Source organism: Leuciscus leuciscus (genome assembly GCF_965113295.1).
Source record: "Leuciscus leuciscus genome assembly, chromosome: 1".
NCBI classification, from domain to species: Eukaryota; Metazoa; Chordata; class Actinopteri; order Cypriniformes; family Leuciscidae; genus Leuciscus; species Leuciscus leuciscus.
In genome coordinates, this window is record NC_138725.1 from 21,091,118 (window position 1) to 21,106,869 (window position 15,752).

A 15,752-nucleotide genomic window follows, 5' to 3' on the forward strand; every position below is an offset into this window, starting at 1 on the left:
GTGGTGTATGGTCACTCTCCATAGGCATAATGGTTTTTCTAATGTACAAACTGTATAATCTATCCCCCTACACTAACCCTACCCCTAAACCTACCAATCACAGAAAACTTTTGGCATTTTTTGAATTTCAAAAAACACCATTTAGTATGTTTTAGTATGAGGACACAGATGTCGTCATAAACCATGTTTACGTTGTAATACCCATGTCATTATACACATTTGTGTCCTCATAAACCATATACAAGAACATACACACACACACACTAACAGCAGGCCCTGACAGGAGGAGGACAGAGTAAAGGTACACAGGACCTACAATTTCCACACTTTTATTAGCCCCGGGTCCAGTGGACCCGAACCTCCTGTGTGTAATATAAATGTGTAGGGGGGGATGTACAGTGTGTTTTCATTAAAAATGTGTTCTGATATATATTCCTCACAGAAAATGAGCCAAGGCCAATGAGTCTCAGTTTGAAAAAATAATTAATTGTATCATTTTTCTTTTGCTAAAAAATGAAAACGGGTCCAACAGACCCGAACACCATACAAGGGTTAAAGGGATACTTCGGGATTTAGCATTAATATTTGTATTAGTAGAAAACCTGTATTATTTTCGAATTACCGTGCTTTCCACCCTTTCACCGTTTTTCCTCCTCTGTTAAAAAAAAAAAAATCACGTCCACATAAAAACGTAAAAACACCCTATGAAGCACTGTCAAGAGCATGCCAAACCAACAGGTGGCGATATAACCCTAACCCTAATGCCATGTTGGCCAATCAGAAGCCTGGAAAAAGGATTATTACAGGTTCTGACGTCACAAGCCAGAATCTACGGTTTCACCGACTACACGACAAGCACTGCAACCGGAGTTTCTGAAAATCTTCACCCTGGCAGCACAGTAAAATCCCTGGTGTTAAATCAACACCGCTCTGTGTTTATATGGGAACCACCAGCAGGGTGTTAAAAGTAACACTGAAGCAGTGTTAGAGTTAATGAGATAATTAAGTTATTAATTGAGTGATGATTGAGCATTGAAGACATCTGATGATAACAAGCAGAATCACTGAAGAAAAGAGAAACACAAGAACTACGACTGACTTCCGGAGATGAAATCAAATGAAGAGAAAAGAAGACATTAAATCTGTGAAGATCTCAGCAGAGGAGGATTAAACAACTCCACAAACAGAACACGCAGGAGAATAAGTCACAACTACACACTAACATAAACAATACCGCACAATGAAACAATGAACTGAATTAACTGAAACAGAACAGGTATGATGTACTGATTAACAAACAATGAAACTAAATAAAGAACACAGGCTGGCAAACCAGGGACAGTACACAGTGAACATGAAACCAAAACTGAATATAATCATTACACAGTTGGTGTCAGTGGAAATAAAGTCCACAGAGTCCTGACTCGTTTACACACTTGGCAAAGAAATTGCCTGCTTAGGTTTCTTTTTAAACAAACTACATTTTGCTCTATTTGTAGATCCGGATTCTTCTGATGGGCAGGAAGGGTTCTGGGAAAAGCTCATCAGGAAACACTATACTGGGACAAAAAAAGTTTCAAGTAGACAAACGTAAAAAGAAGCATAAAGCTGAAGTTTGCAAGGATAAAACACAGATCGGAGAGAAGCAGGTGTGTATGATTGATTGTCCAGATCTACTTCATCCAGATCTGAATCAGGAGAAACTGGAGGAACTGAAGGATCAGCTGATCAAACTATGTTCAGCAGGACTCAGTGCTGTTCTGCTCACCGTTCCTCTAGAAGAACCTGTGCAAAATGAGGAGGAGATCCTGGATTATATTAAGTGTTTATTTGGTCCTGAAGTTCAGAAGTACATCATGATTCTGTTCACACATGGAGATGAACTGGACAAGAATCAGACCATTGATGAACATCTACAAGATAAAGATCATGCAGATCTCCAGCAACTGGTGACAGAATGTGGAGGAAAGTTTCATTGTTTAAAAAAAAGAAGATCGTAAAAGGTCTACTGCAGAAGATTGAAGTATTAATGGGAGAAAATGGAGGGAAATTTGTCATGGAAAAAATGAAAAGGAGATTAAGCAAGGATGAGCCTGATGTCGAATGTAAGTTTAAAAAAAAAAAAACAATCAAAAAGGATTGACAGCAAGGAGACAGTTATTATGGTTATGTTTTAAATTACTTCAACAATAAATGATTTGTCATGCTAAAATTAATTAAGGGCATTTTAAATTGTCTTAAAATGTAAAAAGAAGAAGAAGAAAAAAGAAATCTAAATTCTAAAAACTAAAACTCTAAAAACTTGTACGACTGACCTAAAAAGAGAGTTTATTGAGAATTTTAAGCTTTAAATAAACAGCACATTGATATTGATTGATACAGATCAGACTGGTTCTGCTGGGAAAAACTGGATCTGGGAAAAGTGCCACTGGAAACACCATCATCGGCAGAAACGTGTTTCAATCCTCCATCAGTTCAAAGTCTCAGACGAAACAGTGTCAGTCAGAAACTACAAAGAGGATCGGTAAACAGATCTCAGTGATCGACACGCCTGGACTTTATGATAATAAACTCAACGAAAAGGAGGTTAAAACTGAAATAATGAAATGCATAACTTACACATCTCCTGGACCACACGCTTTTATTATCGTCATTAAAGTGGGTCGATTCACTGAGGAGGAGAAGAATACAATAAAGGAGCTCAAATAAGTGTTTGGAGAACAGATGGAAAAATATTCCATGATCCTCTTCACCCATAAAGATCAGAAGAAAAATAAAACCATTGAGCAGTTTCTAACCGATTCTTTTGTTTAGACAATGATTCTGCCAGTTTCCCACAGTTCAAAGATCTGATCAGTAAAATAGAGAAGATGATGGAAGAAAATGGACACTTTACAAATGACATGTTTAAAGGAACAGAGAAATGCATTCAGGAGATCCAGAAGCAGAACTTGGATGAGAAATAATGGGATATATATAACGCTCCACTCAAATCACAAATCAACCAATTTGACCAATTCATATTTGACCAATGTTTTGCAGGAAATATTATGTAGTGACAAACATTTATCAATTTGTGACAAGAGAAAGTAGCGAAAAAAGACTGACTTATACAGCAATGGCTTTGCATCTGAATAGAAACATTTGTAAAGAGATTGATAAAGTACTATTTGACTTTATATGGAAACCAAAATACAGTACATAATGAAATCATGTGAATTCATATGAAAATTGTGAATTTTAAATAATACATTTTAAGTAAATTGGCTTAGTCAGATTGTTAGAAATCCTTACTCCATTTGGAACTTAATCCCTTCCCATATGCTTTCTAAAGTTGTTTATATTCATTTTCTTCTTGTTTGTAATTATAACATAGACAAAATACCAGTGAAATGATCTGAATTTCATCGCCAGGCATTTTTATCATGGTCCTTCATTTTCAAGCTTAACTTTTTACCGCACAAGTATATGGAACAAGAAGGATATGTTATAAATGCAAATCATTGTTTTTGACAGCGGCATCATATTGGTAGATCAGTTATTTAATTTAATGGTTTTCTTTTCACTTACAGTGAGTTTTTTGCACATTATAAGATTCCTGTTACAGGGGAATATACAAATGTTTTGATGCAATATCTCCAGAAATTTGTATTTGTATCCACACCTACTATAGTAAGTTCTAATAGGTAATATTTATTTTCCCCTTAACTCACAAAACAGATACAAATACATGTATAAATTAAATAGAAATACATTTTTTTTTTTTTTTTTTACCATCACTTTGGCACCCCCATGGTGCTGCCCCCCTCCATGCGCCGCATATAGCGCATACCCACTTTTTGCGCCACTGCATAAGAGCGTTATTTCAAACAGGTTTAGCTTATAATCAATATTTAATTACAAACAAAGTTAATGATGTATCATTTAAAATTATACATAGAATTTACCCAGTTAAACTTTGTGAAATTCAAAACCAATTTTGTGACTGATTTAAAATGAATTTTTTTGCGACGGTTGCGCTGAAACTGTGGTTCATGTATTTTGATTCTGCCCATTTGTAAGACCATTCTGGCAAAATGTTTGTGATTTTATCACTCAGAACATTGATGGCCAATTTGTGTTGTTTTGGAAACATCTATTATTTGGTAAATTAATCCCCCTAGTGTTACATTTGTTGTGTTTTATTGTATACTGTAGTATTTGTAAGATACTCTTCTTTTTTGTTAACAGTAAAAAAAAACTACCACCAAAAAATTCAGCCTTTGAATTGGGACATCCTTCATCGCGCCGCTGTGACGCAATCGCACTTCAAATGCGCCCCCCACACACACACCCACAGTTTCAGCGTCGAGTCTTCTGAGGTGAGGAGAGCTGTTCACGGTATTTCTCATATTTACACAACTTAAATATAAAGCGATACTTGTTTGTCTTTCCTGGCGTCTTCCTACTGAAATAAACATTTAGTGCAGCAGCAGCGAGCATGAGGAGAATATGTGGAGTTCATTCAGACCTGAGCGATTTTGTGTTCGTTTGTGTGATTGTCTCGATGTTTGGAGTGAGAACTGTTACTGAATGTCAATAGCCTGACTTCGTCATACCCATATTCTAGTCAGAATGTGAGTCTGATACTGCTCCACTGAGCTTTGAATATGAGGTGTGTCTTAACCGAACCAGAAAAAAAAAAACTCTGCACTCAATTGGATAGACCTACAACCAATCAAAGCAACACAGTGAGCGACGCATAGTTGTCAACAGAGCTCAACTGCACACACACAGGAAGAAGTTGTAAAGTAATGAGTAAAGTAATAATAAAGCACTCCATGAGTGCGACCAAAGGAGAAACCACAATGACCACAGGGTTTTCATTGCGTCCCATCTTCTTAGCGACCATCGGAGTCAGCTGATAAATTAAATGTTTACCGAATCCTGTAGAAAGGACGGCAAACACATCTTTCCGATCGACAAATGCCTTGATTGCGGTTCTCTGTTCGTCTTTTAAAATGAATGCGCTGTCGATTTCTTTTATATCAGACGCGATGGCGGAATCTAAACTTCTCAATTTTCCTGCTGCAGTCAACCCAAGCGCTCTTTGGTGACGTGGGTGATTAGATCATCTGCCATCATCGATTAAAGCCCGCCCTGGCAATTTGATTGGCTCGGCCTTCTGGGAGCCGAGCATAATTACTCCTCAACGGATCGAGTTCAGACCGAACTTCCAGACCAAAAAATGTTGTGGGCGGGGTTCGGGCTGGCACCCAGGCTATAATAGGCTTGTTTGAGATGAGCAAAATCTGCGCAGAACCGATCACCGGTGATCACCGCTAGATGCATGCCGGTTAGAAATGTGTCCGAGTCCGGTCCGCCTTGCTCTGATGTCATGCTGACGTATGTCAAAAAACTCTCGCGACCGCAAGCCGCACGTGTCGTATTCTGCAGTTGCTCTCCACCGACTGCGCTGATCAAAAGCATGATGGGAAACGACTTGTGACGACACAGCTTAATGCTCATTGGTTTAAACAACCGTGATGTATTGTTCTCTTTTAAAATGTTTGAATGTTAAAACTCTGGTATCATGTTTTATGTGTATATGTTATGTGTATACACGTTATGTGTGAATAAACGCTCTGACAGTGCGATTTGGGTTATGTGATGTCATTTTTATTAATATATATATATATATATATATATAAACATGTCTGTATTAAAGAAAAAAATATTGATAAACACGTATTTGGAATGGAATTAAATAACAAATACTTTGGGTGTCTTGTTCATTATATTTATTTTCATATAAAAGCAACAGAACTTAAATTACATCCAGTTTATTAGCAACACTGTGCACGAGCGTGAATCCCGTGAATCCTGCGATATCCGCCTTTGATCTCACAGGTGTCAGATTCACTGCGAGAAGAGAGATCTGTCCGGCTTGTCTGCGCTTTTTTCACTCCTCCCCTCACTACAGCCGCTCCTACTCTCACCTACACTTCAGGTGAGGCAAGGCGCATCTCAAACAAGCCTAATGTGTCAAAAGTTAAAGTTTGAGATCTGAGATCAAGTGTTGCTGCTGCCGTTTTATTTCTACTCTTAACATCTTTGGATTAAATTTGGTATTCTTTACTTTGCATTGTTAAAATGAAGGTGAAGATACCACTAAATACTTTACATTGAGCCTATAGGGAGCCACGTGAGACAATGTAAACCTATAACCTACATGTAAAAAATTTAATAATTATATGAATACAGTTTGACATAGTAAACGTTATTATTTTGTGGTGCTCTTTATTTTAATAAAGGTTTTATGATCATTGTCAGTTTCCGCACATACAAAACTGTAACATGTTAATGATCTAATTACATTATTGCAATGTAAAATGTCGAACTATATTTAGATTCAAATGGACATCTTATGGTTTAGTAGGGTAGTTATTTACCTGAGTGTCAGCGGTGTTTGTTTTGTGTTATTGATGTTTTATCCATGTCGTATTGTGAAAAATAACAGTATTGTCTTTCAATAGAGCAGTTTTATCTATCCTGACTCAAATAATGTGTTTCTAACAGCAAACACTCAGAATAAAGTGAGATGATCTGCTGATGATCCTGAATGGCTTGTTGAATGAGTGTTGATAGTCTGAGGCTCATCAATATTAACAGATCTGCTGAAAACACTCTTTATTTCATGACAATAGTTCCTGTTTTCACCTCATTTATTATGCTGATGTCTTCAGATCTCCTGTAAATTGCCACTTAAAGCTCATTTCATTGGTGTCAGCAGACTGAGGGGATTTGTTGGAGACAAATCTGTAGATGTACTTCTGTTTATGCTTATAACTGTTTTTCTTATCATTGTTTATACATGGAAGATTTTACACTATTTATGTTCTGTTGTCCATGAGCATAAAAACAAACTCAGTAACAGATATATTTTTTATTTTGCTAGATCAGCTCCTCACACTGTAATTCATCATCAGTGAAGCTCCTCCCACTGTAATTCACCAATAAATGCTGAAATATTCCCATCAGCTACAAATGAAGACGAGCATCAGAGCATCAGGAAGAGCTGAAATCTGCAAAGACTGAGTTTATTAAAGAGGAAAGTGAGAACATGAGTGATCCAGAACCCTGCAGAATGAAACACACTGAAGATCCTGAAGAACAAAGAGGTTGGTGTTTATTCTTCATTCATTCATGATGCTGAAGAACATTCATGTTAGAAACATTCAAGCACTTCATCACATTTAGATAAACAGTTAAACTATTAAATGGTTACAAATGTTTTTTGTTTGTTTTCAACAAATGGTTAGTAAAGGGAGGTTTGAGAAACTTGAGCAAAACCAGATTTGTAAGTAACGTTGTATAGTATGTCATAAATAACAGAATTTCCCATTCGAATGGGAGCTCACACTTTTAGATAAACAGTTAAACTATGAAATGGTAAAAACAGTTTCATTTTTGGTTTTCAAAAATGGTGATTAAAGCGAAGTTTGAGAAATTTTCATATTGATTGTCAACATCAGGTCAAACTAAATATTATTATACCTCTTTTATTTTACATTTAAATCTGGTTCACATTTTCTGCATCCATGGGCCAGTTGTTCAAAGGTAAGCTGATCGGATTTTGGTTATCGGATTGGATCAAATCTTGAAAATGGGTTGTTCAAAATGGAAAGAAGGAATCTGAAATCAGATTAGATCATGGAATCCAATCCTAGTTTTAATCTGGATCAAACCTTCAGTTTGTGTTGTTCAAAACTTGTCAGTAGGATTTGGATGACTTTGATCCAAAAAAAAAAAAAAAACAGGATTATCCTGATCCCAACAGTTCAAAAAGTTTAATCTGGATCAGAATTATCAAGATTTGGAAATCCCATGTTTTGCTATCCAGGATCAGGTAATCCATCTTACTTTTGTGCCGGTTTTTTCAAAGCAAAATGGATTGGATCACCCTGATCTGGATGTAAACTTTTTCTGATTACCAAATCTGGATTACTGGTGATCTACAGAAGCCCCAAAGGGACATGGTCATGTAAAAAATATGAGATAGGGAAAAAATATATATTTCAATGCTTTTGCGTTCTCTCCGAAAAGTTTTGTATAACGTTCACCAAAAAAAACTTTGTGTTCACTTGCAAAGATCTTTTGACTGGTTCATCTCTTATGATTGTGCCAATGTAGTTTACAAACAGTGATAAAACACTATGAATTAAATATAATATTTTTGTTTGATTTTTACAGCTGTTTGGGGATTATTTAATGGCGCCAAAATCTCTTTTTTACTTTACAGTAGGCTACCGAAAGGCTTAATATATAGGCTATGTCTACTTTTAATGTATTACTTTAAGTTACTAGCCAAGTTAAAATGACTAATTTTCTTTGTTACTTTCACTTAACTAGGTTAAGTTTACTTAATTCCATATTCCAAGTACATTTAACTTAAAGATTTCTAATTAAAGCTACTGATAAATATGTTTAGGTTTTTACTTGGCAAATCTTTGTAAATTTACTAGCATTTTCTGAGTGGAAAAAGTTGCCTAGCTTTTTTCAAGTAAATCCTACTAGGATTTCTAATCCTAATTTTTTTCAGTGTAGGGATGTAGGCTCGTAGTAGTGAGTGAAAGTAGGAGGGAGCTGAGCCTGTGATAGATCTGTAAGCAAGCGCCAATGCCTTGAACTTGATGCGAGCAGCGAGAGGTAGCCAGTGCAGAGAGATGAACAGAGGAGTGACGTGGGCCCTCTTGGGCTCATTGAAGACAAGACAAGCTGCAGCGTTCTGGATCATTTGTAGAGGTTTGGTTGCACATGATGGAAGTCCCGCCAGAAGAGGATTGCAGTAGTCAAGCCTAGTAATGACCAGGGCCTGGACGAGAAGTTGTGTTGCATGCTCAGTTAGGAAAGGCCTGATCTTCCTGATGTTGTGCAGTGCAAACCTGCATGATCGAGCTGTCTTTGAAATGTGATCTGTGAAAGTCAGCTGGTCATCAAACGTTACTCCAAGATTTCTGACCGACCGATCTGATTGATGATGAATCTAGCTGGATAGAGAAGTTGTGTTGTAGAGATGGATTGGCAGGCAGGAAGAGAAGCTCAGTCTTTGCCAGGTTGAGCTGCAGGTGATGTTCCTTCATCCATGCCGAGATGTCCGCCAGACAGCTTGAGATCCGTGCAGCTACTGTGGGATCATCTGGTTACTGATAAAGTTGTATTTCTCATAAATTCTTGAAGTTATTAATTCTTATCACAGTAACTTTGGTAACAGGGTTGATAAATGTGATCGACACTGAACAGTTTGTGTAAAAATTAAAACATTTTCTTTCATTTCAGACCTGAGTGAAGTGAACGAGGAGGAAAATCATGTCAAACCTGGAGAAAAACCTTTGAGTCGCTCAAAGATTAAAAAGACATTTTTAAAGAAAAGAAGAGCCAAGAAATATTTCACCTGCACTCAGTGTGGAAAGAGTTTCTCAAATACGAGTAATCTTGACCGTCACATGAGAGTTCATACTGGAGAGAAGCCGTTCTCATGTGATCAATGTGGAAAAACATTTATTTGGGCATCAAACCTGAAGACACACCTGACGGTTCATACGAAGGAGAAGCCACATTCATGTTCTGTGTGTGGAAAGAGTTTTTCACTGCTGTATAGTTTACAAGTACATCAAAGAATTCATACTTGTGTAGGAGTTCATATGTGTTTTGAGTGTGAGAAGACTTTTACTTCAGCACAATGTTTAAAACTGCACCAGAGAATTCACACTGGAGAAAAACCTTACAAGTGTTCACACTGTGACAAGATATTCAATCAGTCATCATCTCTAAAAAGACATGAGAGGATCCACACTGGAGAAAAACCTTACAAGTGTTCACACTGCGACAAGAGATTCAATCAGTTAGCAAGTCTGAATGCCCATGAGAGGATCCACAGCAGAGAGAAGCCGCACACGTGTGATCAGTGTGGAAAGAGTTTCGCCTTTAAAAGTGAACTGAAGCGACACATGAAGATCCATGCAGAGGTTTGTTCAGTTATCTTCTATATTCACTCATATGAAAAACAATTACAGTCTGAAATCACAGTGAGTAGTTCATCTTTAGATGTTGAGAAACAGACTCGTTAGTTTCTTATCAGCCAGAATGAGCGACTGCACATTTTGTTGGTTGATCTCACATAGGGTCGTGTGATATTAAATAGAGGGCTCCTATTATGCAAAATTCACTTTTACATGGTGGTTGAACATAAATGTGTCTTGGCTGTGTGTGTACACAACTACCCTATATTGATAAAATTCCACCCAGTGCTTTTTTTTTAATCCCCATAAATCATAAGTACTGTCTCAGAACAACCCGTTCTCAGATTCGAGGCAAAGTGAGTAGATTTGCAGAAGCCCCTCCCACAACTGTTGACTGACACTGCAGTTTTGCATAGACCCGCCCCGAGTGAGCTAAACACAGTCCGCCATTGTTTCCACGCCGGAGCCGCTGTAGACAAGAATGTCTCCTAAGCGATTGAGATGTTTTGTTGTTGGATGTAAGAATGAACATAGCAGTCTTTATTTACTCTCGTTGTTACTCGAGGATGGATCTGTGCTAACTGTTCATGATCCAGCTTACAGTCTCCGGAGCGATACTGGTCACGGCAGAAATGAAAGGGAGAGCGTGCTCTTTAATACAGTTCATCAGAGTTGTTTTGTGGATATGAAGTTTGTTAAAGTCCCTGTAAAGGCAATTCTAAAAAAAAATTCTAAACACATTAGAAATGTTAGAAATGTCTTGCTAAAATATATTACAAAGACTGTGAACTGTGAAGTACTGAATTGTGGAGTTAGACCGTTAAACAGTTTTTCACCATTGCTGTGTTACGGATTTTTTGGGCGGGGCTAAAACGGGGGCTCGATGACGCACTGAAGCCCCTGAGCTCCTGGACACGCCCCTACTTGATGACGCACTGGAGCCCCTGACGCTGTCCCCTCCCCTAACAATAAATAGAGCACATTCACATCAGTTTGCTGATCGCGAGTTTATATGATATCTATGGTTACTACAGCCTACAGTTTGCTAGCTAGCTATGCCTCATCACGGAAATGCATATAACCTGGATGCGATCACGTACAAAACAGATCAGTGTCCTTATTTAAATTTCCGAAAAACTAACGTATCACATCAACGAGGTGGATTAATTTTGTGAAGAGCCACCAGAGCTGAGGATCACCGCCAAAACCTGCCTCTGTAGTGATCATTTTACAAGGGATAGTTTTATAAACTTTCGTCGGAGACAACTGGGATTCACTGATAATCCGCTGTTACTGGTGAATGGGGCCGAGCCGACTATCTCCCGCCTCGGCCTTCATCCTCCCGTCGCGCCGACAACTGGTGCCATCGTTGGCAGTGCGTGCCCACCAATGAGTGTAAGTTGCCTTGTGTGCTTATGTTATAATTAAAGTAGGTAGTCCAGGCTCGAACATGTATGGCTTTGTAAAAACAATTAAGCTGCTAGGAGCATCCATTCCGGCTGTAGCGGTGACAGACAGTTGAGTGTGGCGACGGTACACGGTAGCTTTCCCGCGAGTGGGCGTGGTTTCAGCGCAGCCAGCGGACACGCCCCCAGCGTTTGAGAGCAGAGACTCCTGCTCATTTTTTCAAGATTTTGATAGCTTATTTTATGTACTTGGCGGCTTTTTTTTTTCATTCAAATTTGGCTGGGTGGCTAATAACACATTTTTCTGTGGTGTGACAAACTCAGAACACATACTTAATTTTGACTTTACAGGGACTTTAAGCACCCCCTGAAAAGGTGTGTATATATTTGTTTGCTGTTAGTTGTAATGAGTGTTTTGTGTAATTCGCTGTGTATGTTGATGATAATACAAGGGCGTGAGAGAGTTTATGGATCAGACTTTAATCTTCTTAGACGGTGTTTATTCAGTTCTTGCAGTGATTTTCTGGAGTAAAACTGACGCTTCATCTTTTGTGGGATGTACAATAAACTTCATTATAATAATAATATGTTACATTTATATAGCGCTTTTTCTGAGACCTCAAAGCGCTTTACATAGATGGGGGAATCTCCTCAACCACCACCAATGTGCAGCATCCACTTGGATGATGCGACGGCAGCCATTTTGCGCCAGAACGCCCACCACACACCAGCTTACTGGTGGAGAGGAGACAGTGATGAAGCCAATCAGTATATGGGGATGATTAGGAGGCCATGATGGACAGAGGCCAAGGGGCAAATTTGGCCAGGATGCCGGGGTTACACCCCTACTCTTTTTTTTGAAGGACATCCTGGGATTTTTAATGACCACAGAGAGTCAGGACCTCGGTTTAACGTCTCATCCGAAGGACGGTGCTCTTTTTTGGCGGTATAGTGTCCCCGTCACTACACTGGGGCATTAGGACCCACACAGACCACAGGGTGAGCACCCCCTGCTGGCCTCACTAACACCTCTTCCAGCAGCAACCTGTTTTTTCTCAGGTGGTCTCCCATCCAGGTACTAACCAGGCTCAGCCCTGCTTAGCTTCAGTGGGCAACCAGTCTTGGGCTACAGGGTGATATGGCTGCTGACATTAAACTCATCAGTATATTTTTTTCCTTCATTCGGACTGGGTTCGCTACGACAGGCTTGTATTAATAGTGGATAAAAGCAGATAACAAATAAGTTCTAACCGTAATTAAACTAAACTATACCGGTTCTATCTCCATACAGCATATTCTCTGGCTCTGTGGGCATTATTGTCCGACTCTCGGTCGAAATGAACACCTACTGAGAGTTTCTGTTTTGATATTATCATTCTGTGAGATGAGATTGTCCTGACACTGAAGCGTGAGCTTGTGAGGCTCCGCACTCTGTGCCGGCAGCAGCTGCTCATTTGCATTTAAAGGGGGACACACAAAAACGGCGTGTTTTTCTGAGCCCCAAAAAGTGACAATTTAAACATGCTGTAAAAAATGATCTGTTTTTGTTATGAGCTAAACCTTCACGTACACACTCGGGGGCATCAGAGACTTAATTTGCATCTTGGGGAAAAGGAGCATAATAGGTGTCCTTTAAATAGTACAATACAATATTGCTTTAGGTGTATAAAATAAAATAAATTAATAATATCTAAACTGAAAATGATGTAACAAGTCTACACTGTATTGCCAGAGTAATTCAGGTGTTCTAATCACGTCCATGGTCACAGTTGTATAAAATCAAGCACTAGGCATGCAGACCATCTGTGCAATAAGTCCATTCGTGAAATTGACTCACTACTAAATATTCCATGGTCAACTGTTAGTGGTATTATAACAAAGTGGAAGCAATTTGGGAAAAACAGAAACTCTGCTACGAAGTGTTAGGCCACATAAAATCACAGAGCGGGGTCAGCGCATGCTGAGGCTCCCAGTGCGCAGAGGTCGACAACTTTCTGCAGAGTCAACAGCTACAGACCTCCAAACTTTGTGTGGCCTTCAGATTAGCTCAAGAACAGTGCGTAGAGCTTCATGGAATGGGTTTCCATGGCCGAGCAACTGCATCCAAGCCTTGCAGAGTGGCCTAGCCAGTCTCCAGACCTGAACCCAATAGAAAATCTTTGGAAGGAGCTGAAAGTCCCAAAACCTGAAGGATCTGGAGAAGGTCTGTATGGAGGAGTGGGCCAAAATCCCTGCTGCAGTGTGTGCAAACCTGGTCAAGAACTACAGGAAACGTATGATCTCTGTAATTGCAAACAAATGTTTCTGTACCAAATATTAGGTTCTGCTTTTCTGATGTATACTTAAAAATCATACAATGTGATTTTCTGGATTTTTGTTTTAGATTCTGTCACTCACAGTTGAAGAGTACCTATGATAAAAATGACAGACTTCTACATGCTTTGTAATTGGGAAAACCTGCAAAATCGGCAGTGTATCAAATACTTGTTCTCCCCACTGTACATACAGTACATGCATACATGCATTCCCTGACAGCAAAGTAAGCCATAATAAAGATTCAGTGAAAAAAATATTATATTCCGTGAAATCGACAGAATAAAAAAAAAAAAAAAAAAAAATCATCAGTATATATAGGCATTATATTTGCCATCGACCACCCTGCCGTTTAAGATATCGGCATCGGCCATAAAAAAAACAATATCGGTCGACCACTAGTTTGACTATTTTGACAACTGATTGTTTAAGCACATTGGTCAACATGTGTTGTTTGAATGGTGCTATACAAATAAAAGTGACATTGACATTGACATAATGCAATACGTTTTAATTTTTGCAAATGGATATGTCCATACGCGCTTGTTCCAGTCTGAATTTTCTATATAGTACATCTCAAAATTGGTTGATCGTGATTGTTTGTTATAAGATTGTTACATGAAATTTTGGGAAGATTGCCCACCCCTAATTTGAAGATCAATGTACCTCATTCATGAAAAATTTCAAGGGACATATTTTGTATAGCAATTGTTTACTGTCCACTGTTACATCAGGGTTCACTTTTATGGCCTTCACATTTCTCTGTTTTATTATGAGTTACTGAAAATGAATCGTTTTTTCTTTTATTTCAGAGGAGAATGAAGAATTGAGTGAAGTTGAGGAGAAAAACCAAGTCATAACTGGAGAAAAACCTATGAGCTGCTTTCAAACCAAACAGAAAGATGTAAAGAAAAGAAGAGCCAATAAATCTTGGCTCTGGCAAAGGCCCTTGGCTTGGCTCTTGGCTCTTGGCTCTTGGCAAAAAAAGGCCTGAGGAACATCACCAACTACAAATCACCATCCCCCCGATCTGTGGAGAATCAACAACTGGCTGACACTCTCAATGCATTCTATTGCAGGTTTGAGAAGCCCAGACTCACACCTCACACCCGCTCTGATGTGCACTTCACACATCCACCATCACCTCCTGCAACCCCTCTCCTCCCCCCTTCTGCCATCCAACCTGAGCTTAAGGTCTGTGTGGAGGACGTGAGCCGAGTCTTCAAAAAACAGAAGACTAGGAAAGCTTCAGGCCCAGACGGCATCTCATCTGCTTGTCTAAAAGCCTGCGCTGACCAACTGGCCCCAGTCTTCACGCAGATCTTCAACAGATCATTGGAGCAGTGTGAAGTTCCCTGCTGCTTCAAACGCTCCACTATCATTCCGGTTCCCAAAAAACCTAAAATCACTGGACTAAATGACTACAGACCTGTTGCTCTCACGTCTGTGGTCATGAAGTCGTTTGAAAGACTGGTGTTGGCCTATCTGAAGGACATCACTGGACCCCTTCTGGATCCCTTTCAGTTTGCTTACAGAGCAAACAGGTCTGTGGATGATGCAGTCAACATGGGACTGCACTATATCCTGCAACATCTTGACAGACCTGGGACTTATGCACGGATCTTATTTGTGGACTTCAGTTCGGCCTTCAATACCATCATCCCTGATCTTCTCACAGCCAAACTGACTCAGCTCTCCATGCCATCCTCAATCTGTCAGTGGATCTCCAGCTTCCTGACAGACCGGCAGCAGCGAGTGAGACTGGGGAAGCTCACATCCAGGACCCTCACCATCAGCACTGGCGCCCCCCAAGGGTGCGTTCTCTCCCCACTGCTCTTCTCCCTGTACACTAATGACTGCACTTCTAAAGACCCCTCTGTCAAGCTCCTGAAATTTGCAGACGACACCACCGTCATCGGTCTCATCCAAAATGGTGACGAGTCTGCTTACAGACTGGGGGTTGAACAGCTGGCTGTCTGGTGCAGCTATAACAACCTTGAGCTGAACACGCTCAAAACAGTGGAGATGATTG

General features: G+C 39.4%; 1 protein-coding gene and 1 pseudogene across 2 annotated transcripts in view; both read left to right on the forward strand.

Annotated features, from left to right (window-relative positions):
- LOC309501189 (uncharacterized protein) overlaps positions 1–15,752 on the forward strand; it is a 60,767-nt gene that overhangs the window by 22,073 nt on the left and 22,942 nt on the right. The gene's annotated exons all lie outside the window — the stretch shown is intronic.
- Positions 1,355–2,966, forward strand: LOC309509113 (GTPase IMAP family member 8-like; annotated as a pseudogene). The gene is made up of 4 exons: positions 1,355–1,390; positions 1,500–1,996; positions 2,138–2,156; positions 2,383–2,966. The product of its transcript is annotated as a GTPase IMAP family member 8-like (transcript).